The 27380-nt window shown below is 58.1% G+C and overlaps 1 protein-coding gene across 2 annotated transcripts in view; it reads left to right on the forward strand.

Annotated features, from left to right (window-relative positions):
* The first annotated feature begins 2529 nt into the window (after positions 1–2529).
* Positions 2530–27380, forward strand: part of GRIK4 (glutamate ionotropic receptor kainate type subunit 4) — a 453432-nt gene continuing 428581 nt past the window's right edge. Inside the window, exon 1 of one of the 2 annotated variants that reach the window (XM_058289034.1) lies at positions 2530–2734. The gene's annotated coding sequence lies outside the window, so the exon portion shown is untranslated. The remainder of the gene's footprint in view (positions 2735–27380) is intronic. The other variant, XM_058289035.2, reaches the window with a different exon arrangement.

The raw sequence follows: 27380 nt of genomic DNA on the forward strand, positions 1-27380 counted from the left end.
AAATGGTAAAGCATGGACAGCCATTTGTGATGTATCAGAGGAAGTCAGTCTAAAGTCAGGGCGACCAGTTAGAAGACCACTGCAGTCGTTTCTAAGAGAGGATGACATGGTGATGGCATGTGCCAGTAAGCAATGTGGGGACAAGTCACCTGGTCACCGTGTGCCTCAGTTGGCCCATCTATGCAATGGGCTCATTATGAACTTGTGATGGACCTCCAGAGGATCTTTGGAAAAGAGAGTAGATTAACAAGATCAAGAATTTCTGCTCGGTGGGTATACCTGAGCAAGATACAAAGAAGGAAGAAGCTAAATATACATCCAGGAGAATAAGCTCCTTCTGGATCTACCAGACTTAATCATGATGCCCAAGCACACTGAACCCTACCCATCTAGCGTAGCATAGCAGTGGGTTGAGGGGTGCTTCAGACTGGATCTAAAAGACAGAGCCATGTTTCCCAACCTGCCGGCTTATTTAAGGCAACAGGCTTAGAGGTAGAGCGACCGAGTGAGCTCGATTCTCTGCCTGACATACCCCTGCTGTGCAATCCAAAAATGATCTGGGCTGACCTGCTGTCCCCTAGAGCTGAGCTAGGGAAATTAGCTTGTCTGGAATTAAAATTTGATTGACAAGTGGCACTGACACTCAGGAGGAAAGAGAGCCAAGAGCAAGCAGCAAGTTCGAAATTCAGCAGCTAGTAGCAGAGGGATGAGATAGGAAAGTAGGGGGGCGCAGCCAGGATGGGGCGAGCGGCAGGCCTCTCTGGCATTGTTGCTCACATGTGGTTTGGAGAGGGCTCCTTGCTTCCTGGGCAGAGGCCTCACAGGACAAGGAGAAATTGGGGTCACTATTAGGCCACAGCCAAGGCTACTTCCAGATCCTTCCACAACCTCTCTGACTCTGCCAAAAGTTTCCCTGGATAATAAAACGTGCTCATCAGGCAAGAGAATAAGAATAGAATAGAGCCTTTGCGGTGTGTCTCGCCGATGTTGCAGCCTTCCAGTGCAAGGGGCCAGGGGTCCATATTTGGCATTTCAGAGTCTGAAGTAACTTTAGAGCTCACTTAGTCTACTTTCCTCACTTTCAGAGGTGTGAAAACGGAAGCCAAAGCTCCATCATCCCAGCCCAGTGTACTTTCTGCTAGGCCGCGCCAGTACTCTGCCCATTTTGCAAATGAGGGAAATGAGGACAGAATGAGGGAATGGAGCTGGAATTAGAAGTTACTTCCGTGTAACCTGTTAACCCCAGACTGTGGCGGGCTCACAGGTGATCTTAAACCTGAACGGGTTTCCCATCTGTAAAATGGGGTTGGTATCACCTGTCTTGCAAAGTTGATGTGAAGGTTATTGGGAGTAACACTTGTGCAAGTTCTGCAGGGTCGACCCCCAGTCGGTCCTAAATAGTGCTCCACTCCTCCCTGCAGCTTGGTTCAGAGACAACTGGCCGGTCAGGACTGGTCCCCGGGAAAGGTGGGGTCGGTGCATCTTCTGTAGAGCAGATTCCATCCTTTTGGCCCGGGACCCAACCAGAGAATTTAATTAGGAATCAGCCCGTTTACAAAGAACGCAACTAGGCTGTGTGGGTGCTGGTGGTGGGTGTGAGGGCCAAGGCCCTCGAGGCGGGAGGACTGCAGGGGTCAGTCTGTCCCAAGACCCGGTCCCTGTGGGCCGCAAGGGCTGCTGTGACAGGCTTGAGGAGGTCCCTTGGGCGGCCTCTATTTGTCCCTGGATCCCTCGCTCCTCAGGGCCGCTGTGGAGTGGTCAGTGAGCCTCGAACCCTGTGCCGGAAAGCTCGGTCCTGCCACTTCTCCGCCCGCCCTCGTCTCCCCACCTCCCCGCGCCTCGGGTCCTCACACTTAACCTGAGGTGACAGGCGCTCCCGAGACGTTGGCCTGGGGGACTCCTCGTGCACGCCGCTCCTCTTCAGACGCCTGGAACGATTCGGCCGTTTCTCCGCCCCGTCAGCCTCCCGGGTCCCCGTCCCCGCACCACTCTGGCTGCGGTGGCTGTAGCAGCGGGGCGCGCGCGTCCCACTCGCCGTTCCCGAAAGGCCCACCAGGAGGCGCCCCGTGCCCGCCGAAGCCGGCCGGGCGGGTAACTCCGCGGGTCCGGGGCGGGCTGCCCCTTCGCGCAGGGCGGCGCAGGGTGCGGGCTGCGCCTCCTTTCCCCACCTGAGGTCGATACACCGCAGCGCCCGCGCCTCGCACTGCGGGCCGCTCCGCCGCCAGCGCCCGCGCTCCTCGGCGCCCCGCGCCCCTGCCCACGCCCGGCGCCCCCCGCTCGGGCCTCGGGCCCCGGGCCCCGGGGCGGCGGCGCCAAGTTGGCCCCCTCGGCCCGCAGCGCCCGCCCCCGCTCGGCTCGCGCCCGCACCCCCGGAGCTCGGGGTCGCCGCGCCCGCCGGGGAGCTCGCCGCCCCTCCCCGCCGCCGGGAGGTCGCCGGCGGCGCGGGCCCTCGGGGGCCCCCTCTCGCCCGCCCGCGGGCCCGGCGTGAGCCGCCGCAGTTCCCGCGCCGCCCACCGGGAGGCGCCCCGCGCCCCGGCCCGCTGCCTCCCGCGCGCCCGGCCCGCGCTCCCCGTTCGCGGGCTGCTCGCAGCCGGACACAGACTCTGCCTTCAGCTGCCGGCGGATCGCGCTGGGGCCGCCGCGGTCGCTGCGGAGGGAAAAAAAAAGAAGAAAGAAAGAAAACAGCGGAGCAGCGCCCCGCGCCCACCCAGCCCCGGAGTTGGGACCCGCTCAGGTAAGGGGCAGCGGCCCCGGGCCCCCCGCGGCGCCCCCGAGCCGCACCTGGGGCTGTCCCCTGCGCCCCCCGAGCCCCATCCGCCGGGGCCCCGCACGCGCGTGCCCCCGCGCCCGGATCCCCGACTTCTGACGTCTCGGGCCCCTTCCTTCCTCTCCTTCCCTCCGGGGCCGCTTCCCGGGGCCCCTTCCCCGGCCCCCGCCCCTCCCCTGCGCCCTCCCTCCCGCTCCCGCCCTCCCCAGCCCCGGTCCCCGCACTCCGATCCCCCGCGTCTCTGGCTCGGCACCCCCGGCGCTCTGCTCCCCCGGTTCCCGCAGGTTCCTTCCGCAGCCCCCTCCCGGGCTCGCAGCCCTCCCGCGCCGGTCCTGCCCCTGGCCGGGTACAACTCCCAGCCCTGCCTCTGCGCCCTGCGTGGACCACGGCCCCTGCCCAGCGCCGGCTTCCCGCGTCACCCCCGCCACTCTCCGCTCCTCGGATCGCCGCTGCGCCCAGGCTGCTGCCCCCCCATCGCAGCTCGGCTCGGCCCCGGAGCCCCCTCCGCCGCCTTTCCTGGCTGCCATCTGCCTCGCCTGCCCCCTGCCCCTGCGCTGGGTTCCATCCCCGTCCCCTTTCCAAGCCGCCTTGCTTTGGGGGAAAAGCGTCCTGTCAGCACTGACCCTCTTTGCCTGGACCAATGGGTCCCCCACCCCTCCTACCTGAGTTCACCCGGCCGGGAAGTGAGGGAGAAACTCTGGAGACCTGCCCTGGGCGTGCGATGGGGGAGGGGGCTGAGAGCCGAGGGGGAGGGGAGCTGATGGGGATTCTCTCCGCGAGGACCGGCCCAGCTGTGCGCTGCTGGGACCCGGGCAGGGGAGGAGAGCGCTAGCTACAGCTGGGACAGGGGTTCCAAGCACCTGTGTCTCCTTGCCTGGCTCCCTTGAGCTGGGAAAGTGACGGGGAGGAGTTGGAGCCTGGGCGAGTTGGCTGGGGCCTCTGGGGCGGGAGGAGGAGGCCGTGGCAGGAGCGCCTGGCCGGTCCGCCTGGGTCTGCCTGGCAGTGGCCAGGCACTGCGGGCCGGGCTGCTCCTCCACTGGACCTTCGGCCACACAGCTCTTGGCATCCGGACTTTGCGCTGCCATCTTCCTCCTGGTGCTGATGTCTGGTGGTGCCATGCGGTGCCACCTCCCTGCCTCCCTCCAGTGGTTCTTCTGGGCATGTCTCCCAAGGGCCAGGGCCGTCTGGAAGGAGTGGGCTCTGGGCCCAGCTGGGCACCTTTGCCAGGCAAGGGGCATTGTCTCCCAGCCCCAGCCCAAGAGGCAGAGCACTGGCCCAGACACAAAGAGGACTGCTTTCGCTTTCGCTACCCAGGGCCAGCTGGGTGGCAGGGACCCTTCCGGAGCCCCTGGATGTGGGCGGTGGGCTCTGAGAGGAGTCTGGATCTGCCTGACCACCCTGAGGGCCGGTGACGGTGTGACGGGAGACGAGGGTGGGCGGCTCGGCTGTGTTCTGTCCCACCAGGGGAGACGGGTCCCCCGGGCACCCCATTGAGCATGGTCAGGCTGGCTCTATTTGCTGAAGCTGCAGCTCACGTCTCATCGATAATCAGGTTTATTATTTTCCCCACTGGCTGGATGTGTTCCTCAAGGTCGCGACCCTTTGAAGAGTTAATCTAATATGCACACATTACTGTGTCTGGGTTTGTTTAATTTTCCTTATTTTACTCGTTTCTCGTGGAATGGGGAACTGGGGCCCAGGCTTGCCCGCCAGCCTCCTGCCTGCCTCCCCAGCTCCGCCCCCCGTCCTCCCCTGGACCTGCTACCTGCCACCCACCAGCAGGGCTGGTCCCCGGAGCTGCGGGCTGGGGAAGAGGCAGGGAGTAAGTGGAGGGGAGGTTGGCAGGAGAACTTGCTTTTTTCTGTCTCTCCCATCCCCCCCTCTGGGCATCTTGATCCTTGGCTGATGTTTTTCCCCAGCGTGGAAAGTTCTTTGGAGAGATGGGTTCTGCTTTTTGGTCTGGCTCTCCAGCTTAGTTTCCTCTTAGGACAGAGCAGAGACTTTTGTAGATGCTAGGAAGAGCTTCCCGGCTGCCGCGAGGCTGGGGGTCCTGGAGAGTGGACCACAACCCTACAGAGATGGAAGGAAGGGTGGGCAGAAGAGCCCTGGGGGGAACTGCTTGGAAAACAAGAAAGAGCAACGAGTAGGAAGCCGCTGGTTATGTGGCTGATGAGGGGAGGCGAGCTGCGGTGATTGTGTGTGGGAAGAAAGCATCTTTTATTACTTCTGCGTAGTACTAATCCCTTATGTGTTTCCTAAATGCTTTCCAGAAAACCTGCTTCATTTGATCTCGACCCCTGTAAGCCACCACCCCAGCCCTTGAAGCCTTTGATCTGGGCTGGAGCCTCGATTCCGCAGAAACTGAGGCTCCAAGTCAAATGACTTGTCTAAGGTGCCACAGCTTCCTCTAGAGCCTCTGGACTCTGAGTCCAGTGCTCTGGCTGCTGCTGCTGGTTGCTTTTTACGGTCTCCACTATTCTCTGTGCTCAGAAAGCCCTTCTACCTCTCCCACCTCACGCAGCAAGTCTTCTCCATCACTTTTCCCAACATCAGCCTGGCTGTCTTCTTCCTTGTCGGGCTGGTCTTTTCGGGCCTCGGGCCTCGGGCCTCGGTCTTAGACTGGCTGCCCGAAGGTGCCAGAAGTTCCGCCACTCCTCAGACCCAACTTGTCTAAAGCTGATCTGGCTCTCCCCCCATCCCAGGTCAGCTCTGCCCTCTACTTCCCTCTGGCCCTCTCGGTTCTTTTGGGCGCTTCCAGTGCTTGGCCTGACTGTCCCTTCTCACTACCACTGTCACCACTCGGGGCTTTAGTGCCTTACCCTGTTACCATGACGACAGCCCCCCCCCTCCCAGCCCGCAGCTTGCAGGCACACTGCTACTCCACACTGGTCTTCCTGCAAGGCACAGTGCTTTTAACACAGGGGCCTGTCCCCAAAGCCCGCGGTGCCCCCTGGGCTATGGATAGAGTCCCAGAGCCTTAGCCTGGGCCTCGGGCCCTGCACAGTGTGGCGCCTGCTTTGTGGCACATCCTGGCAACTTGGATGGGAGCCTCTGCCCGCTCCCGGCCACCCTGCTGCACCAGGCCCTTTTCCCTCCTCTTTCCTGCCCATCCATGTCTCGCCTGGCCTTCCAGGCACAGCTGGACCCACACTTGCCTAGGAAACCTTCCTGGCTCCTCTGTCCCAGCAGAAAGTGGCTCTGGCAGCTCCAGCAGGTATGAGTCGGGCCACCCGGGTACCAGTCCAGGTAGTCATCATGGGACAGAGCCATTCGACTTCCCTGCGCTTCGGTTTCCTTCTCATCAACTGGGAATACCGTTGCCTGCCTCAGAGGGGTCTTGTCAGCGTGGAAGGGGAGAGGGACGGGAATGGGATTTGTAAAAGTGGGAGGCGGCCCCTGCAGGCACGCAGAGGCCAGTCCCTGGGTGGACCCCTCCCACTGCTTTGGGGTGTGCTGGTTTAGCTCCCACTCCTGCTCCTCACCCAGAGGGCAAGTCCCTCGAGGACCACGCCCTCTTGCCTCCTGGCTTTTTCCATCCTCTGTTCCTCCCTGTCCCCTCAATTGGCTCTTGTCCAAGAAGGAATGTAAAAAGGAGTTGTTGTTTATTAAAACTTTTTTTTTTTTTTACATAAAATAGGATATGCCTTATATTGAGTAAATCCAGTATTTCAAAAAATCTCATGCCATAGTACCACAGGGTAAATTGTGGGAAGGAGGGGCAGAGTCAGTTTAACACGGTGCTGGCTGCGTCGCCGGCTGGTTGTTTCGCTCGGTCTCCCCAGCTGCCTGTGTCGGTTGTCTCCATTTCTTACAGATGAGGAGAGGGGTCCAAAAGAGGCCCCCTGAGGCCACACACGCTGTCCCAGGAGGCAGCCAGCAGGTGCAGGGCTCCAGGCCCCTGGCTCCTTCTCCTATGTGTGACGTCATTTGCTTAAAAGAAAAGGGGGATGGGTGGGGGGGTGGAGTGGGGGTGGGGAGAAGGCTCTTTGCTTTATTGAAAAAATTCCCCGCAGGGATTTCTCTAAACCTGTGCACATTTCAGTCATTTGCGTGCAGCCCAGGAGGACTGGGTAGTTGGTAGTGGCCGGGACCGAAGGGGGCTGGGAAGAGGTGGGAGACAGGTCCGTTCTCCTTCAGGGGGTCTGCCCGTGGGGTGGAGGGGCCCGGCTGGAGAGTGTGTGCTGGTGTGGGGCCCTGAGGTTCAGGCGGGGCAGGGCCATTGGGGCGCCCCAGCACTGCAGAGGTGGGACTTTGCGGCAGAGTGAGCGCAGAGGGGTCTGAGGATCAGGTGAGGTGGGCACGGTGGGCACCTGCACGGAATCGTGGGAAGAGGGGGTGGGCATTGGAACTAGCTCACTTCAAGAGGACCGTGAAAGACAGCTGGAGGTTGAGGCGGTGGGTTTTGGGGGCAGTCAGTGAAGGTTCCTGGGCTGAGTATCATGGGGTACGGAAAGAGGGGCCCAGGAGGTGATGCCAGGGGGCCACCTTCGTGTGACATCGTGACATTTCCTGGAAATAGCAGAACTGGTGGACAGATTGGAGATGGCAGCTAAGGGAGCAGGATGTGTCGGGAGGGTGCTGAGGGTGATGTGTCGGGAGGGTGCTGAGAGGTTGGTGGTGCTGTTTCAGAATAGGGGAGCGGGGGGGGCGAGGGTGGGGGGAGCCCACGCAGAGCTGGCCCTCGAGCTGCCTGCCCGTGGGCTGCTTTCTCAAAGGAGTTTCTTTTTTTTTTTTTAAGATTTATTTATTTATTTATTCCCCCTCCCACCCGCCCCGGTTGTATGTTCTCTGTGTCTATTTGCTGTATCTTCTTCTTTGTCCACTTGTGTTGTTGTCAGCGGCATGGGAATCTGTGTTTCTTTTTTGTTGCGTCATCTTGTGTCAGCTCTCCATGTGTGCGGCGCCACTCCTGGGCAGGCTGCACTTTCTTTCGCGCTGGGCGGCTCTCCTTACGGGGCGCACTCCTTGCGCGTGGGGCTCCCCTATGCGGGGACACCCCTGCATGGCAGGGCACTCCTTGCGTGCATCAGCACTGCGCATGGGCCAGCTCCACATGGGTCAGGGAGGCCCGGGGTTTGAACCGCGGACCTCCCGTGTGGTAGACGGACGCCCTAACCACTGGGCCAAGTGTGCGTCCCTCTCGAAGGAGTTTCTGACGGCGGTCCCCCTCTGCCTGGAGCCCTTTGAGACTCTCAGTTCTCTATTTCCTTCCTCACGGCCCGTCACCTGCAGAGGACCCAGAGAGGAGCTTCCACCCAAGAGGGCAGGGCCACGCCTGCTCTGCTCTCGGCTGTACACCTGCAGCCTTGCACGGCGAAGGCAGTAAATAAAGGCTTGTCTTATCTGAGTGACCTCACCTCCTGTTTAACAAACGCCGTTAGAGTTAAATTCATAGCAAGTGGGGGTGAGGAGGGGAGAGGCGGCCGTGGTCTCTGGCTTCTGGGAAGGGGTGTCCTGGGGCGTCCTGGGGCAGACAGCACCCTCTGACGTGTGTGACCCACTTCCCTCCGTCGTGTCCAACCCCTCGGGGCCTGGCCGGGTGGGGGGTGCTCCCCAAGCCTGGGGCAGGCCCTGACCTGCTTCCTCACGTGCAGGTCAGTGCTCCGGCGCCAGGCCCTTCTGCGGGAGCAGCTGGGAAATCTCCAGGGAAGGTCTCGTGAAGAGGGGGCAAAGGGGGTGCTGGCCCCGAGGCCAGGCCGGAGCAGCCTGGGGGGCAACGAGGCTGAGGAGAGGTCGCTTCTGCCTTCTCGAGGGGCTGAGGGACAGGGGCGCCTGGTGGGAAGCAGGGAGAGGGGCGCCTGGTGGGAAGCAGTCTGCTCACGGGGAGCTGGAAAACCAAGGGGTGGCGGTTATCGCTGTTTGGGGGGGGCGGATGTCAGCCCCGGAGGTGCTAGGGGGTGCCCAGAGTTGCTGTGGGCGTTTAGGGGGCAGGGCTGTGAAACGGTGTAAGGAGAGCCGTCTTGGGAACAGGTGGTGCAGGACACTTACTGCAGCCTCAGTTTCCCCTCTATAAAAACAGGCGGGTAATGAACTCCGCCTCTTGGGGTTCCTGCGTGGGAGGAGCCTGTGAAGGCTTCAGGCGGGGGGGGGGGGGGGGGGGGGGGGATGTGCTACGTAAACCCACAGACGCTGCCCCGGAGACCTGGAAGTGCTGTGACCCCAGGGCAGGGGGGGCCAGCCCAGGCCTGAGAGAGCCGCCCTGGAGTAAATACATGTTTGGAACTGGAGTTTAAGGGCCGGAGTTAAAGAGAAGGATTTAATAGAATGAGAAATCAATAGCCCAGAGGAGGTTGAGATGTGTAAGCGAGAAGCTGGCCGCGAGGCACACTTAATAAAAAAGAAAGTTTAAGAAGAAGGGAAGGTCGAGGCGCATCTTGGGCCTGTTGGGGGGTGGGGGAGCTGGGCTGACCGGTTTCTGCTCCCCGCTCCCCATCTTGGTGGGGACTCCCCGAGAAGGAAGACTGTTTAGGGAGTGAAGCGCCGCGCTTGCCTTTCGGGGGCAGCTCTCTGGTTCCTTCGCCCTGCCGGGGTGGCCTTGGGGGGCTCCTCCGTCTCTACTCCAGGGCCCTGAAGCGCAGTGGTTGGCATCAGACTGAACGGGACTCCAACCCCGGCCCTTGCAGTCCCGGCCGTGTGGCTTGGCCGGCTCAGCACCCACCACTGTGAACCTCGGCCGTGGTGTGGCAAGTGCTGAGTGACTCGGAGCAGTTGTTGCCACGAGTACGGTTCTGTTTTCATCTTTACCGTGTCCCTCCCAGCACTGTCCCGCTCATCAGACCCTACAGAAGAACTCTCTAGCAAGCTTGGTGTTAGGGTGGGATCGCCCTTTTGGGAGGCAGCAGGGACTATTTTTTTTTAATCATCACGGAAGTCTAGCTTGGGTTTAGCCAGGTCCCCCAGGGGGCCCTGTGGCCCAGGGAGGTTGACCCTTGCCTGCCACGCAGCAGGGCAGGGACAAGCTGGACGGATGCCCTGAGCTCCAGGCTCCCCGACCTGCGTCCTTTCCACAGGTCTCATGCCTTCCCCTTGGGAGTAAGGGGTTGGGAAAGACAGACGTCAACAAATCCTGTGGTCCCATTCCAGCATCCAGGCAAAACCGGAGAGCAACAAAATCTGTGAATGATTTTGCTTCTCTAAGGCTCTAGCCTGAGCTCCTCGGGGCTGGCGTAGTAAGTCTTGTTTTTTGCACTGGGTTGATGCGTCTTAGGTGCTCAGTAAATATTTGTTACATGGATGAATTAGTAAGAACCATGGCAATGACAACAGCCCTTAAATGCATATTATGTACCAAGCAGGGTGCAAAGTGCCTTCCATGTATTATCTTAATTAATCCCCTTCATAACCTTAAGATGCTATTGTTATACCGATTTTATAGATGAGGAGGCTGAGATTCAGAGTGGATGATGAATAGACACAAAGTCCCATAGTTGGCAGGAAGCAGAGTTGGAATTTGTACCCAGCCAAACTCTGATTTCAAACTCTGGTGGTAAAAATTCTGTGTGTGTGTATGAGCATGCACACACATGTATACATGTGTACACACATGTATGTAGGTGAAGCATGTGCTGATCGTCCCCTGATTTCCCCCTGGGTTCTTTTTTTTTTTTTTTAAGGTTTATTTATTTTTATTTATTTCTCTCCCCGCACCCTGTTGTAGGCTCTCTGTGTCCATTCGCTGTGTGTTCTTCTGTGTCTGCTTGCATTCTTGTTGAGTCATCTTGCTTCATCAGCTCTCCGTGTGGGCGGCGCCATTCCTGGGCAGGCTGCACTTTCTTTCGCACTGGGCGGCTCTCCTTATGGGTGCACTCCTTGCACGTGGGGCTCCCCTACGCGGGGGACACGCCTGCATGGCAGGGCACTCCTTGTGCGCATCAGCACTGCGCATGGGCCAGCTCCACATGGGTCAAGGACCCTGGACCTCCCATGTGGTAGACGGACGCCCTAACCACTGGGTCAAATCTGCTTCCCTCCTCCCGCCTTCTCAGCGCCCCTCACTACCTCTCATAGTCCTCCTCTCTTTGCAGGGTCGCCCAAGCTCTCTCGTGGGCTGATGCCCTCGGCCTCAGTTCTAGCCTGTCCAGCCATCAATCAGCCTGGGAAGGGGTGGCCGATCCCTGATACGTTCCAATGTTAGTATTTCCTTGGCCTCGTTTCCTGAGTGAGAGGGTCACTGGCAGTATTGGCTATTTGGGGGAATTGATTACCGCCCCCCCAAACGAGCTCCCACAGTGGTGGCTGAATCAGGGGCCTGTCCCTTCCGACGTGGGGTCCACCCAGGGAAGGGCCTGGCTGGAGAAAGGCAAATGCAGCTTCCGAAGCCCCCGTGAGGCCCACTCGTGAGCGTGCTCAGGCGAGGCTGCGCCCCACGAGGCCGCCGCCCACCCCGCCCTGCTGGGAAGGGCCAAGGTCAAGTTGCTGCTGCCCGTTTTCCCAGCGGGCTGGCAGCAGGGTTGTGGGCTGGGTTCTCAGGAGGGGGCTCGAAGCGGGGTCTTGGGCTCTCAGAAGCACGATGGGGCGGGTCTTGGAAGAAACCTGTTACGCTTAAGGTCATTTTTTGACCTTTTTGGTGCCCCGGTGCGTTCAGCTCATGAGACCGCTGCAGAGTGGCGCCCTTAGGAGGCTGGCGAGCGCCCGGTGCTCAGGCCACTCTCTCTTTGGAAGCAGTAGAGGCTTTTTCTAGAGTTTGAGAAGCCTGGGGTGGGGGGCTTAGGGAGGGCCCTGAGGCCCCGTGAGAGGCCAGCAGCCCGTGTGGAGTTATTTCCTGGGTGGGGGGCCCACGCCTTCCCTGCCTCTTCCTGCCCTCGGATCCCCAGGCCCCAGGGCTGAGGTGGGCAGGGCAGTGGGAACGCAGTCCCTGGCCCTCAGGGTCCCAGCCACAGGCTGAAGACCTCCAACTATTTGACCAAGAATTTGGGTCAGGATCCAGGGCTCCCTCTACCCCCCACCCCCGAGCCTTCTGAGGGCCGCCCATGGCCTCGGGGTGACGCAGTGGCGCTTCCCGGGGCTGAGACCGCAGACCCAGAAAAGCAGCATTTTCCCAGGAAGGACAGTGCTTATTTTGTTGTTGGGGAAACTGAAACCAGGGACATTAGGTAGATCGTGGAATCATAGAATCGTGTTCCCAGGAGGACCCTGATCCCGCTTCATTCGTCCTCCTACCCGAGGCGCACTCTCTTCTGCAGACAGAATCGTCACCAGCCCCAGCCGCGGCCGCCGCCTCCTGCTTACGGAGTTCCAGCCACTGTTCTAGAGGCTTCGTTGTGTTCAGTTGATCCTCCAGCAACCCTTTGAAGAAGGCACTGTCATCTCGTTTTCCATACGAGGAAACTGAGGCCCAGAGAGATTGAGTGGCTTGTCCAAGTAAAAGGCAGAGCCAGGATATACATTAGGCAGACTGGGCCACGCTCTCGACCACACATGGGGCAGGCCCCGCCCCAGGACGGCAGCTCCAAGCCTGTGAAAGCACCCAGCACCCTGCCTGGCACAGAGCCGTGCTCAGTAAATGCTGCGGACTTGCTCCTAAAAATACCAGAAGGGTCTTCCAGACACTATGCCAAATCTACTTCCCGTGGGTCCCACTGCCACCTTCCTCCTGGGACCCCCTGAAGCACTTTTCCCCATGCCTGCCTTCAGGATTTAAGCTACCCAATGAGCAAGAAGCAAAGCCAGGTTCAAAAGCATCCCATCTAGGTTTCTGTACCAGACTCTCTTCCCCAAACTGAATTCCAGGAAGATGATGGCCTGGGGGCAGAGAAATGTCCACAGCCAGGACATACCTCATGAAGGAGACAGTGGCCACATCTCTGGCCAGGAGAGCTGTGCTGAGGGTTGCTGGCCATCCGTTCTTTTGCACCCATTTCCCAGGTGTTCCTGTGTACTGGGTACATGCCACCGTGGGCGCAGGACGGGCTCTCCTCCAGGCTAGTTTGGGCACAGGCTTCTTCTGTGTCTGCCATGCTCGATTGGGCTCAGGTCCTGGAGCCAGGGGCTTGAGGAGTGGGGGGGTTACTGTTCCCTTGAGCTTCTTGGAGGCTCAGGTGATGCTGCAGACACCTCAGTAGAGAGTCAAGGAGTTCAGTGGCCCCAAATCTAAGAGTACAGTGAGCAACTGGGTGGAGAAATCTTGCCAGTTCCCCTGAGCAAAAATTGCACTATCCCGCTTTCCTTTGAGAAGTACGTCCTGCTGGGGTCCGAGGTAAACAGGCTGGAACATGAGCTCTGCCAGGTGGGGTGCAAATTGGAAGTAAACAAGGCAATTGGACCAACTGTGTCGCGCAAAGTCAGTGGAGAAAGTGCATTTCCCCCGCACAAGGCCGCTGGCTGGGAGGGTGGGTGGGTGGGTGGGCTCTCTTCCCCCAGCTCCTCTTTTTTTATAGAAGGCACCAGGGATTGGTCCCAGGACCTCATACTTGGGAAGCAGGTGCTCAACCACTTGACCTACACCCACTCCCTCCCCCACCCAGCTCCTCTTTAAGGAAGGCTAGAGGAGAGTGGCCTGCTCAGCACTTGACCAGGGTCCTAGGAACTGCAGTAGAGCCACCCTTTGTTATATATTCTGGGCCAGCAATGCTGCTGCACTTATTGCTTCTAGAAGTTTCCATTGCCTAAGCACCTCCCACCCTTACATGCCATCACAGACTCTTACAGCATTCCTCTACCATGGTTAGTATTCATTCTGCTTACAGGAGAGAAAACAGATGCACAGAGAACCTGCACAAAGCACACAGCTGAGCCACAGCCTCCCCCATAGCCTAGCCTGCCCTTTTCTCTGCTGCTTCTCCAAAGTGGCCATTTACCTCTCTAAGGAACCAGTAGGCATCTCTGCTTCAGCCTCCAGGCCCCAGCAGGGGAGGAACTTAAGTAGCCAAGGGGTTGCCTCACCTGTGGGAAGGTCAGAATGGGTGGTGGGGCGGCCAGGTCAGGCCACGTCGGGGACTTCAGAGCAGTCATCAGAGATCAGCATTTGTCTCACCACAAGGCCGTGTGCTCCACTAGTACAGGGGCTGTGTCGGCTTCTCAGCATTCCATACCAACAACTGGGACAGTACCAGCCTATAGTAGGTGCTCAGTAAATATTTGTTGAGTCAATGGCTTCTTTTGTGAACCAATTGGGTACTGAAGCCCTAGGCTAGCAATGAACCTCAGCTCTGGACAGCTTGGGTGGGCTGCCTTCAGCCTATAGGTGTGTGGGGTTGAACGGTCAATTGTGTGGATCTCAAAACGTTTCCCCGGTGGATCACGGGGTTAGGGTCTCCGGTTCGCGTAACCCATTGTGGAGCTGGGTCAGCGAAGGGTAACCCTGAGTGGGCCTGGGCCTTGTCCCTAAGCACTTTGCCCCCCTCTTCCAACTCAACTGAGCCCCGCCTTAGGGGGCTGGGGAGAATGGACAGGGGTGTCTAGTAGGAGCAAAGGTGGTAACTGGGATGTGGTGGGAGGGGACACTGCAGCCCCCGTGAGTCAGAGGAGGCTCTGGAGCAAGGGCCAGAGTCCTAGGGGTGTCACCCAGGCACAAGCAATGTGAGGGGGCACCGTGTGCACCCCTGGACTCTACCCTCAAGTAGAAGGAGTTATGCAGGGGGGCAGCGGGCAGGGTGGGGAGTGGGCATGGCTGGGGACCTAGGACTGGGCTGCTTTTGTGTGGGGACAGCAAAGAGCTAGCCAGCAACTGGAGAATGAGATGAAGTCCTGTCACCTTTATCCTCCTGGTTCCTGATGCGTGGTCACGAACTGCACCAGGAGCCACTGGTACAGCGTCCTTGTGACCAGGTCAAGTCAGGGTGCCAGATGGATTTCTTCTCCTCTGCTGACTTCAGGTGGTGGGGCCCGAGGGCTGGGCTGAAGGAGCCTGAGGCCCTGGGCTCTGTGGGAGGGAGCTCTGGGATTGACTGGTGATGTCTGCCACCGGCACAGGATGCAATGGATTTCTCACATCAGATTCAGTCCAATCATCTCATTTCACAAATCAGGAAACTGAGCCTCAGATTGGGAATGTAGCTTGCCCACGGTCATAAGACCTGTGACTGAGTCACAGGTAGCCACGGATATGGGAAAAATGAATCTCTTTTCCAACCAGGGAGGCTGTGCTCTGCTCCCACTACTCTCCATCCGGCTGGGGCTGATTCAGCGGTGGCCCTCACTGTCGCCCAGCCTCTGGCCAGCCCCACTTGTGCTGGGCAGAGTCAGAGAAGCTGGCCCTGCCCCCTGGGAGCTGTGGCTCTGATAGGCATGTGGAAAAGAGGTGGAGGGGGGGGACACGGCACAAGCCGACAGCAGGCAGTGAACGCACCACACGCCAGGCACACGCCAGGGCCTGCGTGTGAAGACCCGGTGTCCCGTGCTGAGCTGAGGCCGAGCAGGACAAGCCGGGGGCTCTCCTCTGAGCCATCCAAGCAAGCTTCCTGGAGGAAGCAGGATTCCGGGGAGGGGTGAACCTGACTGCAGCAATGAAGGGGGGCAACCGCTTGAGGTGCAGGAAGTGGGCCTGGGGTGGTGAAAGGGGGGCAGGAGGGGGGTGTTGGACTTGGCAGCCCTTGGGGAAGTGGGTTGACTTATCTGAAGCCTCCGTTTTGCTCAGCAGTAAAATGGGAAACAATAAAAACCTGAATCTCATGAGCTTCCAAAAGAGCAGATAAGGTTAACAGTCATGCAGGGGCCTCTTAAGTCACAAAGAGCTTCAGGACACAAAGGCATGATTTTGTTTACTGTAAAGTTCAAGAGCAGGCACAAGCCTCTGTGGCAACAGAAGTCAGGAATAGGAGTTACCCTAAGAAGGGGGCACAAGGGTAGCCTCGAACGTGCTGATAATGTCCTGTTGTGTTTTTTTTTTTTCATCTAAGAGCTGGTTATATGAAAAAAATCATGAGTCGCACACACAGGTGTGCTTTCCCTTATGTGCATTACATTTTCAATTTAAAAGGAATTTTTTTCTAAGTGCTTTTAATGGCCAGGTTTATAATGGCTAGAGTACGGTCACTTGACAGAATGTCCAAGAGGAGACCTGGAATGACGCTGAGGGAAACAGCCGCTAATGTTTGGTGAACATTTTAGGCTGTGAGCTATTTTCTCACGCGCTTTCTCGTTTAATCCTTACGACAACTCGCCTTCTATGAGTGGGGCAACCGAGGTTTCAGAGAGGGTTACATGGGTTGCCCCAAAGTCACACAGCCTGCCAGGGGCAGAGGTGGGGCTTCGGAGGGGCTCAGGCCAGGTCTGCAGGAGCAGCCCTCTCGGTGGGAGTGGGGTTTTGGAAGGCGCGGAGGCTCGCGCTGTCACGCTGACCGCCTTCCTTGGCTAACTGGGGTGCGGCAAACCCTGGGTGGTTTTTGGCAGTTTTGCCTGTGCTGGGTGCTTGCAGTGCCATGCGCAGAACTGCCTCAGTTTCCTGGGCTGGTCCCGATTCTGGAGATGCCTCCAGAATGGAAGTAAGGAGCCGGGAAGGCGGGTGGTTTGTCTGGAGGGCAGTGAGATGCGCTGTGCCCTGCGCTGAGCAGGCCTCCGCCGGGCGTGGGGGGGCGGGGGGGCAGCCGGCGGCTCCGGGGCAAATGGGGTTGCACCCAATTAAAAACTCTCCATCGCAGATCCCTGCCAGGTGAGCCGGGGCGTTTTGGCAGTGTTTATCCGGGCAGTGGAGCAGAGGAGGAGTCAGTGTTTATCCGGGCAGTGGAGCAGAGGAGGGAGCTTCTGCATAAAATGAATTGTCACTGTCTCCCCAGAGCCAGGGCTGGGGTATTTGGATCTTTCTAGAGACCTTGCTGCCCACCATGAGAAGCCGGGGGCCCCTGCCTGCTTCTGCCCAGGGGTGGGCTGGGGGCTGCAGCCGCGAACTCGGACAACCCCATCCCGGACAACCCCATCCCTGACGTGTGGCCTTGTCTAGTGCGAGAGAGAAGGCATTGTGTTCATGTTTATGTGCAACTGGCGAGGCAGATAAGGCCTCATTGTTGTCCAAGGTTTCCAATCAGATGGGGAAAAGAGGACCCGGTGGCACCCTTCGAGGTGCTGGAGGACGTGCTAAGTGAGCCCTGATTAACCCCTTCAGCCCTGGGCGGTGACATCCCTGCCCTTGGCAATGGCTGCGCTCTGTGATCAGGATAGGAACATATTCTGGTTGTTTACGATGGTTTGTATTTTAAGTCTCTCCACCACCTTGGTCCTGTCACCCCTCTTTGACTGGGGGCTCCCCAGGGGCAGGGACCACGAGCGCCTTCTTCTTAGCAGGTGCCCCTCTGCAGTGCCGGCTCCGGTTCCCCAGCGTAGCTTTAGAGACAGCAACAACCACAAAAAAAACCTAAAGAGCATGTCTTTATTTTTCACAAAGACTTGACCTTGAGGTCATAACTACACTTTGTCACCACCCCCCACCCCATCTGCAGAAAGGTCAGTATGGTGAATGTTATAAAGCAGACACCCACGGCTTGAAGGATTGGAAAAACACTAACTGGCAAAGAACCGCTTTCATCTACTTCATCATAAAAATGTTTGAAAACTAGAAAAGGGGAAAAGGGGCAATGGGGTCTTCAGATGGAACAAGATCTTCACATTTCATCTAGTGCATTCAGTCTTGGCTAGAGCGTTCAAGAAATGGAAACAGGGCTACCATAGCACAAAACTTCCACCGCAGCGTGCTATGCTCTGAGTCCACCCCGTGGCCCCTAAAGCTTCCAATTCAGCCGTCTCCCGGCCCGTTGGGCCTGCCAATGAAGACGCATGTAGATGATCTCCTTAAATCAGTCTTTGTTGTAAGGCGGCAGGTCTGGGCATCAGCTTGGTAAACAAGGCAACAAGGTCTGCCAGATCATCAATAAAATCAAACAACCACTGACGTCACGTGTGATGCAGGGACTGTTGGGATTCATTCTCTTCAGGTGCTCGCCATACATTTTACAAACGCCTTCCAGGCCTTGGTTCACAGATTCATAGTCGGCCTGAGTTCTGTCTTCTGGCCCCTTGGTGAGCTGTACCAGCCAAATGGTGTGAGACGTTGCACCAAACCCCTTTCCTGCAGCTGCTGCTGACACCGCCGCTGCGCCCGAGCCTCCCCAGTGTGGCTGTGACTCTCTGCCTCAGGACCTTGCACATGCTGTCCACCCTGCTTGGAGCCCTCTCCTCCACCTCCCCTCCTTCTCTTGCGTCACTCTTGCTTATCCATTCTCTTCCAGGAAGCCCTTTCCAGCCAGAGTGAGGCTCCCCCGGCCCCCACACACCTTCTTTTTGGATACTCCCCCCACTGCATTGCCGCTCTCTCTTCACTGCCTATTCTCCTTCACTGAGCTCTGGGAGGCCAGAGATTGGCTGGCACATCCTGCCTGGGCCCCAGCCCCTAGCACAGAGCCTGGCACACAGGAGGATCTTCTCGAATGCTTGTTGAAAGAAGCGAGGCCTCTGAGCGTGGAGGACAGGGGCGAAGTTCCGGGGTTCCTTATCTGCCTGCATAGCAAGGAGGCCTGCCCCTGCACCCGAGTGCTGGGACAGCTGCCAGAGGTGGGAGCCTGGGCAGGTGCCTGGCTCAGCCCCCGCTCCTGGCGTCTGCACACTGCCTGCAGCACCGTAATGCCCTGCAAATAGGTCTGACTATCCCAGTGTGTAAGTCCCCTGTCGGGAGTGGCGGGGGAGCCAGGAGGGTGCTGCCCATCGCTGAGCCTTCCGTGGACCAAGGCGGAGGTGATCTCAGTGTATCTCACCATCCTGGTGGGGAGAAGCCCCCTCCCCCCACCCCACGGCCACCATCCCCGCTATGTGCCAGGTTGGCTGCTAGGTGCTTTCACATCCAGAATCTCCTTTTAATCTCCCCAGCAACCCTGCGAGGTGGGTGCTGTTGGCTGACTCCATTTTACAGATGAGGAAACCATGTACGGAGAGATGTGCCAGATCCCTCGCTGGTACGTGGCAGCGCTGGGATCCAGTTCCCCCTTGTTTCACGTCACAGCTCCCCCATGGCCATCCTTCCTTCCTGGCAGCCCAGTGGCCTGCTTAGGCCTCAGGGGGCCCAGGGCTGCGTGCTCAGAGCCCCTGTCCAGCCCGGGCTTGGTGCCTGATTGCCCATGACCTTGGAAGCATCTGTGTCCCGGCCGCAAGGTGCGGGTAGGGAAGGAAGTCTGGCTTTGACAAAGAGCCCTGTGGGTCCCAGGACATGCAGGGCTAATTCAAGTGCAAACAGTGTATTAGTATTTATTGCTTATGTTCCACTGCTAATAAAATTTGAGTTTAAAAAATAATGGTGAGCAAATGAATTGGTCGATGGCTGGTGGGGAAGGGAAGCAGGGCAAGGATATTTCACAGAGAAGAGTGACAGGGACTCAGCTCTTTCAGACTCTAGAAGACGGGTCTCTCACCGGGGTGGGAGGTGCGGGTTCTTATTACCGGTCCAGTTCAGGAGGTCGTTCATCTGTGTATTGAAATTTGTCGAATGTGCGTTTGCCGACAGAGGATGCACCTCCGGGCTGAAGAGGTGGCTGCTGCCTGGGTTAACGGCTCCCAAATATCTATTTCAGTCATCTGGGCTGAAAATCCTTAATTGGGACAGCCGTTTGCCACAAGGCCAAGTACCTGTAATCCAGGGGAACCATCTCTCTTTTGGGTACAGAGCGGGCTGGGTTATGCAAGCCAGGCCGCAGATGAAGTTCAGAGAGGGAAGAAGGTTCTCAGAAAGGGGCATGTCCCTCAGGGAGCGTGCCACAGCAAAGCTCCATGATGTCTCAGGAATGTAGGAAATGGGGGGGCCTGGGGTGAAGAGGGGAGCCAGAGCTGGATAGCATTTTTGGGGTGAGCAGAGCACCAGAGACCCATCCATTAGTAGGAGGCGAGACATTCAGCCAGTGCTTTGCCGTCACGGGCGTAGTTCAGGGGTCCTGAGCCAGGCCACGTGGAGCTAGAGTGGAAGGGCACGGAGGGACCCCTTCCTCCCCGCCTCCATGGCTCAGGTGAAGAAACCCAGGCTTGAAGGGCTTGTCCGAGTGCCCTCGCTGGGCAGTGCAGCTGGAAGCAGGGCTCAGGCCGCCCACTGCCCCTCTGGGCTCTTGGCAAACCCGTCTGAGCTCTGCTACCTGCTCAGGTAAGGAGGGCACGGCGCCCGGCTCTCCGTGCCTCCATGGGTCGTACCCCACCCAAGGATCAGAGCCCCAGGGGTGCTGAGAAGGAAGAGGGTGCCTTCACCATCGCCTCTCCTTTTCTCTTGGACTTTGTCCAGGGAGCTGCACTGAGGGTTGGGTCAGCGACCTTGGGGTGTCCCTGCTGAGTTGGGGTCCTCCCTACCCCTTCCCTTTATGGAAGGGCCTGCCCCTGCCCCATCTCTGGATGCCCTGTGCACCTGGCAGGCTGCCTTGGCGAGGAGCCACGGGTACTTTGTCCTCAGAGTGCCCTTGACTGAAGGGAGCACGATGTCCAAAGGCTGAGCCGGGGCGCCCCTGGCCACTTGGGGCCCGGCGTTGCTGGTGCAAGGATGATTTTGTGATCTTGATGTTGAACTCTTTGCACCCTTGGATCCTCCTCCCCAGTCCCAGAAGTGACCAGTCTCCCTCCCGTGAGCCTCCTGCCCCGGCCCCGGCCCAGCCCTTCCCTCCACATCTGCCCACCCACCCAGGTCCCTGGTCTCCCCTGGCCCCGCTGCCCCCGCCCTGCCCAGGGCGGGAACGTCTGAGCAGCTGGGGGAGCGTTGGCCAAGGTTTTCTTGGAGGGGGAAAGCATATTGTTGAGACCCTTTGTGTAAATTAGTAATATTGTAACTGTTAATCGAATGTCCATTGATTGCCTGTCAGGGGGTTGATTAATCTGTCCTTCCCCTCCTGAGTCTTAGTCGACTGCCTGAAGAGTTTGCTGGCTTTGCCCTGTGCTCCCTCCGCTGACGTGGACTGCTTGCCCGCCCCCCTCCCTCCCACCTCACCTTGGTTTCCTTCCCCTGGCTTTATAATTAGCAGCTTTTGTTTTCTAGAGCCGCTTGGCCTCCCTGCAGCCGCCGGTCCCTCCTAAGCGCGTTCCTATGACTCATTTCTCAACTGGACTTTTCTGAAATAGCTGGAGACCCAGGGCAAGGCCAAGTTGGCCTGGAGCATTTCTTGTTGGGGATTGAAATGCTTTGAGGTTTTTTGGTGGAAGGTTTGTGGAAAGGGTGGTGGCGCGGTGACTTAGATGAGCCCTGGTTCTGCTGCTTCATTCATTCCTTCAGTCATGCATTCAATCATTCTTTCAGTGAGTGTTTTGGGGGTACCAGCTCTATACCAGGTGCTGTGTTCCGCACTGAGGGACAAGTCTCTGAGTTCAACGTTTTGCAGTGGAGACAGAGAAGTAAACAAATGATCTCAAGCTGCACAGTGCCCAGGGAGAGCCAGTGCAGGGGACTGTGGGGCACAGAAGAGGGCGTTACATCAGCTTCCCGGCAGGAAAGCTTTGCTGGGGAGGAGGTGCTTGGGCTGCATCTCAAGGGGACAAGTAGAAGGTAGCCTGGCAAAGTGAAGGGCAAGGGCATGGTAGACGAAAGGAATGGCATGTGTGATGGCTGGAACAGAGGGGCACCGCAGGCGGCGGGCAGAGAGCAAGGCTAGGGGCGAACGATAAACTAAGATAATGGTAATACATTGAGCCTTCACTAAGCATCAGGCAGTGTTTAGGCTTTCCTGCTATTATCTAATTTAACCCCATAATGACCCCATACACACATACTACTCTCATCCCCTTTAATAGCTGGGGCAGCCGAGCACAGACCACACATCCCTTCGGTGGAGGACCAGACACCCCAGCTCAGGCAGTCTGATTCGAGGTGCTGGCTCCTTCACCCACTTCCTCACAGTCATGGTCTGGCAAAAGGGTATTATGCCAAAGTTTGGAGCATTGACCTTGGGGTGTCCCTGCTGAGCTAGGTCATGGAAGGTCTTCTGTATCTGCTAAAAGGTTTGAACCTCCATCCCGAAAGCAACAGAGAGCCCCTGGAAAGTGTTTAATTAGAGGACTAGCTTGGGCAGACTTATTTTTTAAAATAATCAGTGCGGCTGCAAGGTGGAGAGGGGCTTGAACCTGACCCCGCTGGGAGGCTTGGAGGCAGTTGTGGAGTGTGGCCGTGGTCCTGGCGAAGGCCGGGGCAGGGCATCGGGCGGCACGGGAGAGCGGGCACGCGAGGCTGGAGGACGTCGACTCTGCAGGACGCGCGGGGATGGAGGGGACGTGGCGAGAGGTGGTGGGTGAAAGGCAGGCATCCAGATGATTCTCAGATTCTTCAGCCGGGCAGGGAGAGCATTCGCTACATCTGAGCCCGCTTTGTGCCTAAGGGGAAAGGCTTAGCCGAGTTGAAGAAGTCCATGCCTGACTGTCCCACTTTGTGCAGGACTGAGGGGTTTCCTGTGACTTCCACGTGAAACCCAGGACAGTCTGGTCCAGCCAGGATGGTTGGTCTCCGCAGGAGAGCTTGCTAGCTGGCAAGCATTTGCTGGGGTGGCAGAAGCCTGGTTTTGTAGCATTTGCTGACTTCCTCGGTGGGAACAGTCCCATGGCCAGTTTGAAGCTACCAACATGATGCCCCTGAACACGGGTGGAAGGAGACGTGCACACCCTGCCCCTGCTTGCTGTCTGAGCCGATTCCAGCACATTGGGGGTGGGTGGAGCCTGGTGGGCAGAGAGACCTCAGGAGTGGGGAGGCGCGCACCCTGGGAAGAAATCTGGGCTGGGGGAGCCGCTGAGCCCAGAGGGAGGCAGAGAGGGTGGCCGGCTGTAGATCACGTCTTGGAGGGTGGGGAGGGAGGGTGGCCCTTGCCTGTCTCCAAGGAGGAAGAGACAAAGGCACATCCAGAGTGTGAAGGGGACGGTGAGAGAGGGTGAGGCTGGAGAGGAAGTTCAGAAAAGCCTCTGAGAGGGCCGGAGAGCCCCTGGAGGTTGGGGGGCAGCCCTGAGGCTGCAGCCGGGCCTGCTGGACCCACGCTCCTCCTGCAGCCTTTAGACGCTGGCCCGTGGCGGGGTGGGGTTGGTCAGAGGGCTTTGCAGGGCAGGGTGCCCGAGGGACAAGGCATGGCCGGGCTCGGGGCCATGGCCAAGTGGACAAGGATGGTCAGGGGGGCGTGAAGGCAGAGGCTGGAATGGGGCCCCTGGAAGGAGGGCACCCACGGCAGGGCGTTCACAGGTGGGGAGATTCGGGGGAGGATGGGGTACAGCAGGCAGCTGACAGGAGGCGAAAGTAGAGTCAGGCCGGGGAGCCTCCCTTTTTTGGGTTCTGGACAAATAAAGTAGTGACGAGATCCGTGTGGCCTCGGGGGGGGCCAGGCTTGATGCGAGGCAGAGGCCAAAGCCTGGACCGTCCCACACGTGGGTCCATACGTCTGCTCTGTAATTTGGCTGTTCTAAGAGGGGATGGACGGAAAAAGCCCTCTCGGTGCAGAGGCGGCCCGGGGCTCGAGCCGGGAGCGGTGTGCGGGGGCCCGGGGCGAGGGCCAGCCGGTACGGGGTCGTGGGGTTTGCGCCGCTCCCCTTGGACAAGCAGAACCAGAAGCCCAGGCCGGGGGAGCCAGTCCTGTCCTGGGAGGAAGGACGAAGGAACCCGCCTCCAGGGGCCTCCCCTCGTCCCTCCCGCGGCATTGTCATCTCTGAGCCTGGGCATGCCAGGGCTGAGCCAGACTCTGAGTGACCCCCGGGGCCTGGGGCGGCGGCGCGGTCGGCCCGGGGTCAGACCGGGCTTTGGTCCCAGCTCCATCGTTAAACTCCGGGGCCCTTGGTTAGAGGCTTGCCCTCTCTGAGCCTCAGTGTTCCCCTCTGCAAAGGGGGAGCATAACAGCACTCACCTTACTGATTTGTGGGGATGAGACGAAATAATCCACGGCAAGGGCCGGGCTGCGTACCCGGGTGCGTGGCCGCAGCTCTGTTCATGCTGGGTGGGCTCCTGGGATGAGCATCAGTTCGAGCCCCGCCCTCAGGGGCTCCTTCTTGAATCTCCCCCCCCCCCCCCCCCCCCGCAGAATAATGGGATGGTCCTGGCTCACACCAGAGGTGGGCGTTAGGGGCCTCGCATTTGCTCTGAAGCCCTGGCTTAGAGCAGAAAGAAAAAGCCCCTGTGCCTTTCTAAGTCTCTGAGTTCGGGATCCCATGGGGGCAAAACTGCTTGACGCGCCCTTGCCTTCTCTGCCTCCTCTCTGCTTTATTCCTCCCCATAGCACTTCTCCCCTTCTAATATGCTGTGTCTTTTACGTACTTGTTTTGTTTATTGTCTCTCTCTCTCCTCACTAGAGAGAGAGACAATAAAAGCTCCAAGAGGGCAGGGATTTTGTGTTTTGTTCATGACTCGAATCCCAGTGTCTAGAACAGTGCCTGGTATACAGTAGGTATTAATATTTATGGAATGAAGGAATACATGAAAGCCCCAAATAACCTATCATTCTACCTGAGGTCGGTTAGGACACGCTTCCCACAAAAGGTGACATTGAACTGGGCTCTGAAGGATGAATAGGAGTTTTCTGAGTGGGCAGGAGGAGAGAGGATATTCCAGGCAGAGGCAACTGCCTGGACGGAGACACGGTGCTGTGAATATTCAGGGAAGCGTGAGTGTCCAGGTATTAAGATTGTGTGGTGCGTGCTGGGGAGTTGGAGGAAAGGAAGTGGAAAGCTTGGGATGGGGTCTTGCCGATGTGTGTAAACTTGCCCAAGAGGCAACCGGGCTGCTTGGGTTCCCGTCCTGGCTCTCCCACTCACGGCTGTAAGCGTCTGTGTGCCGTAAAGTGGGGATAACAGTAGTACCCCCCTCCTGGACTGTAGTGGTGATTCAATGCGTTAAACTATTTAAAGCCCTCAGGACCTGAAGCGAAGTAAGTGATCTAAAGCTTTAACCTTTATTATCCCAGCAGAGCCTCGGTGGCTGTTGAATTGCTTTACCCACGGACCCAGGTGGATTTGCTCACATTGTATATAGTCATCCCTTGCTCACCCGTGAGCGGTCTTTAAGATAGGAAAACAGTGGGGCACACTTTGTATTTTCGGAGAGGAGGCACGAGTCCACGTGAATACAGAATCAACATGCCCGCTCCTCACCGTGGAGCTGCATTTATGCCACCGGGGGCCGAAGCACGGGACAGAGCGGGACCGATCAAGGTGACCGCGGAGTCTTTCCGCGGGAAGCAGTGGAAGGTTATAAAGGCGCTTCTGGAGGCTCCGTGCATGCTCCGGAGAAACTGCGGAGAAGGGGAAACTGCCGACGTCTGAACACAGGCAGATGTTTTCACAGAGAAGCAGCAGCTAGAGTAAAGCAATCTTAGCAGGCCCTAAATGTGCTGCCATTTCCCCCCAACGTTTTGGAAGAGTGTCAGAAGCAGATGGCTTTGTGGCTCCAGGAAGACAAAGAAGTGATCACTGCCCCAGCGCGGGTGTCGGTGAAGAACAAGCCAGGTCAGACGCGCCGCGTGCCTTTTTCCTGCAGCTCCCCACGGCTAAGTATCTCAGCCGTGGGGTGTCTTAATTTCAGCAAGCATTAGGCCGAGTCGGGACGGCGTCTTTAGGGACAAGACGAAGAGAGGTGAGCTGCCCCAGGAGCAGGCAGGTGGGCTCATCGCCGATGGGCAGGCAGGGCCCAGAACATTGATCACTGACCAGCGCGGACCTGGCGAGAGGCCACGGCGTCAGTGGGTGCCTTCATGTGCTCCCTCGTGTGACGAATGCGAACCGAGCCCTTCCCGTAGATCTCCAGTGCCACCGGGCATGACACATTTATCGATGGCTCGGAAGAAGACCGAGAGGGCCGGCGACCAAATCCACACACGACACCGGGCTGGCAGGGCCGGCGTCAGCCTGCAGGACCATCGATGGACAGGACGGATTTGCCGGCAGCCGTGAAAAGGCCCACGTTGGGAGTCCAGGCCGAGGCAGGAGATGTGGGGGCGCGGCTGGCGTGGGTGGCAGCGGCTTAGGAAGAGCCGCGTGCTTGCTGAAAGGTCCCCACGTGCTGCCCTGGCCGGGCCGAGTGCCTCCCTGGGACCTCCAGAGCAGGGCCAGCGAGATGGCAAGGACCTGAGAACCAGTTCCCAGGGCCGCTGCCGCAGGGAGGGGGGGGGGCTTCCCTGGGGCTGCCCAGACTCTGGGTGACCGATGGAAATATTTGAAGGGCCTTAATGGGACCAAAGGAGAACCCAATTGTCCTCACCCTTGGCCCCCGGCCAAGGGGCACCTCCTTTTCTCATCCGCAGCTCCACCGTCCTCTCCTTACCTGGCCACACATGTTCTTGGGGAAGGAGAGAGTGAAAAGGAGGACACTTGGTTTGTGGGCAGAGGGGTGGCTTGGAGCTGGAGTTGCCTAAATGCCTCGCAGGGTGCGGTCAAGGGGAGGCCTAAAAATCAGCAGTCTCGAGCCTTGATAGGGCCGTCCCCTTGCTTTTTACGGGACATCAAGTAGAGGCAGATGGTGCAACGGACACAACCAATCCAAGGACCTCAGAGAAAAGGTGGCAATGGAGTGGGAAAAGTGGGCATGGTGGCTGATGGGTATGGGGAATGGTAGGAAGAGATGAGATGTGGAGGCGCCTTTGGGACTTGGAGTTGCCCTGGATGGTGCTTCAGGGGCAATCACTGGACATTGTAAATCCTCCCAGGGCCCACTGGATGGAATGGGGGAGAGTGTGGGCCATGATGTGGACAATGACCATGAGGTGCAGAGATACCCAGAGATGTACTTACCAAATGCAATGGAGGTGTCATGATGATGGGAAGTGAGTGTTGCTGGGGGGAGAGGGGTGCGGTGGGGTCGAATGGGACCTCATATTTTTTTTAATGTAATATTTTTACAAAATCAATTAAAAAAAAAAAAAGAAGAGGCAGATGAACGTGTACAGACGAGATCTCTGGAGTTGGCCCCCAGGGCCATCTCCCTGCAGCCTGGGGGAATCCTACCTGGAAGCTCAGCAAGGATGCGAGGGGGACACCAAGCCCCGAGGCAGAATTCATCATTCCCTCTTCCTTGGTCTCTACTTTGTCCCGCCTCGCCTTCAGTAAAGCGCTGAGGAGCTTGCATTATGGATGGGCATTTGCCGCCTCCCCAGGCCGCCCAGCCCCCTTCCCCAAGCCTCAGCCTTGGCCCCGCGCCAGGCACGGAATAGGTGCTTAATAATGAATGAGTGAATCTGCTATAGAATAAATATATGCTCTTCTGTGTATAGGTCGGAACACATATTCGCTTGTTCTTTAAAAAAAAAAAGACGTTTTTTTTTTTGAATGGATTTTCTTTGGGAAGAGGACAGACCCAGGGCTGGGAGCAAGGATATACGTCTCTGTATCAAGGAAAACCACATAGCAAGTTCATGACTTATCGCTGAGGCCCATGTTTAAATAAAAGCCTTGTCTTAATTATTTAGCCTCCATAAACTAAAAGTGTGTTTTGATGTCACAGCCACAGACGTCCGTCTATCACATAGCTCAAAGCGGCAAGAGTTGTTCTGGAGAGATGAAGACACTTGCCTGTCTAATGCCACCACCCCACGCACCGCTCCTGAGGGCTCTGCCTCCCCAGACCCACTGGATATGTCGCTTTGGCACCAGGGCAGTGGGGAGAGGACCTGGAGAAGGTGCTTCCTCTTGGGAGAGTGGACTGTAGTAGCTGGTGGCAAGCAGGTGCTTATTCAGGGAAGTCGAGCCAGCTGGGGACACTCACCCCCTACCCCCG

Source organism: Dasypus novemcinctus, chromosome 27, assembly GCF_030445035.2.
Source record: "Dasypus novemcinctus isolate mDasNov1 chromosome 27, mDasNov1.1.hap2, whole genome shotgun sequence".
NCBI classification, from domain to species: domain Eukaryota; kingdom Metazoa; phylum Chordata; class Mammalia; order Cingulata; family Dasypodidae; genus Dasypus; species Dasypus novemcinctus.